The sequence below is a fragment of the Dipodomys ordii genome, unplaced genomic scaffold (genome assembly GCF_000151885.1).
Source record: "Dipodomys ordii isolate 6190 unplaced genomic scaffold, Dord_2.0 Scaffold57, whole genome shotgun sequence".
In the NCBI taxonomy this organism is placed as follows: Eukaryota; Metazoa; Chordata; class Mammalia; order Rodentia; family Heteromyidae; genus Dipodomys; species Dipodomys ordii.
The window spans coordinates 7,274,763-7,276,547 of NW_012267273.1; the positions used below are offsets into that span (position 1 = coordinate 7,274,763).

Genomic DNA, 1,785 nt, shown 5'->3' on the forward strand with positions numbered 1-1,785 from the left:
CTTCCGGCTTTTTTCTTTTTGCTTATGTGGTGCTGAGGAATCGAACCCAGGGCCTCAGGCATGCAAGGCAAGTGCTCTACCACTGAGCCACCTTCCCAGACGCTTCTCTATTATTTTTTATGTCTGCTAATATTCATCTGTCCACTTAAGGTTCTATTCATGAAAAAATGACTTTGAATGTCACCTTGTTTGGAGAATGTTAAATATTTTAGTGAAAATGAAGACTGTATCGGTTCTGGTGGAATACAACAAAAAAGAAAAGCACCAATATATGAAAATTAAAATATTGCCACATGAGGAAAATTTGATTGACAGATGGGGGAAAAGGCAGATAGGGAGGAGACAAGAATGATGAAGTTGTGTATATGATTTTTATATACATAAATGGTCATGTTGTACCTACATGTAGAACTATTTGAAGATAACAATAAACGTATGCACACATGTGCATGCATGTATTGCCCAGTACTAGTGGCTTACATTTGTAATCCTAGCTACTCAGGAGATTGACAGCTGAAAATCATGGTTTGAAGTCAGTCCAGGCAGACAAATGTGAGAGACTCTTATCTCCAATTAGCAGTTAAAAAAAAAGCCCAAAATGGAGTTGTGCTGCAAGTGGTAGACCACTATCTGTAAATAAAGTGTTGTGAAAGCCTGAGGCCTAGTACTGGCACTGTACCTGTGTGTGTGTGTATGTGTGTGTGTGTATGTGTGTGTGTGTGTGTGTGTCCCCATAATTAAGATAATGGCCTAGAAGGAATGAATGTAGAACAACTGAATTGTTTGTATACCATGGACTTCAGTTTTTTATACATTTGTATAATTTTCAAAGTTTTTCCCCCCTAGGTTTCTAATGGTACAGATATTTGACTTATGTATGTACTAATCAGCTAGGAAGTAGTTATCTCATTAGTGGGATCATATAAAAATCAATACATTGCTTGACGATGTCCATATTTAATGATAAAATATACAGTGGAACTGGATGTCATGTTCTAGTCTAAATCACTTGAAGACAGAGGCAGGCTCCTCCTGAAGCCAGTGGCATGTAATGAATTCAATAAGAAAGGAAAGAGAAGTAAGTGGTCTAAAGCTCTGAAAGGTGTTAATCAACTTATACTGAGAGGTGATCACAACAAAAGCATAAGGAGGCCATACATACTGTAAACAGTCAGCTTCATATCCTTGGCTTGTTTGCCAGCTGCGTTGGATACAATACATTGGTAGCGCCCCTTGTCACTTCTTCGCGTGTTCTTCAGGTGTAAAATTTGTCCTCTTTCTACAAGTTCAATGTTAGGATCTCCCAAGAATAAAGGCCTAGAAAAACAAATTCCATAGGTCTATTTTCATTTTCACACATTTCCTCTCTTATTCATTGCCTCAAAAACTGTTAAGTGGCATACAGTTAAAATATGAATCAAATTTAATAAAAAAATTACTAGAAAAAGGTCCATTTCTGCCAAGTTCTCAAACTTGTTAGCATAAAGGTTTGAGGAGTATTCCCTTATAATGTTCTGAATCTTGGTTGTTTCTGTGGTGATGTTTCCATTCTCATCTCTGAGTTCATTTATTTGGGTGTGTTCTCTTCTTTTTCTGATAAGATTTGCTAAGGGTCTGTCTATTTTGTTAATATTTTTGAAGAATCAACTCTTTGTTTTGTTGATTCTATGGGTTTTTTTGGATTCTAATTAATTTAATTCAAAGAAACATAGGTCCCATGGTTTCCCTTATTTGCAATAACTAGTATATGTCTGAGTCAAGCAGAAAAGGTCAGATAAGTTGATG

General features: G+C 36.4%; 1 protein-coding gene across 1 annotated transcript in view; it reads right to left on the reverse strand.

Moving 5' to 3' along the window:
- Positions 1-1,785, reverse strand: part of Hmcn1 (hemicentin 1) — a 450,607-nt gene that overhangs the window by 170,548 nt on the left and 278,274 nt on the right. The window lies entirely within an intron of this gene.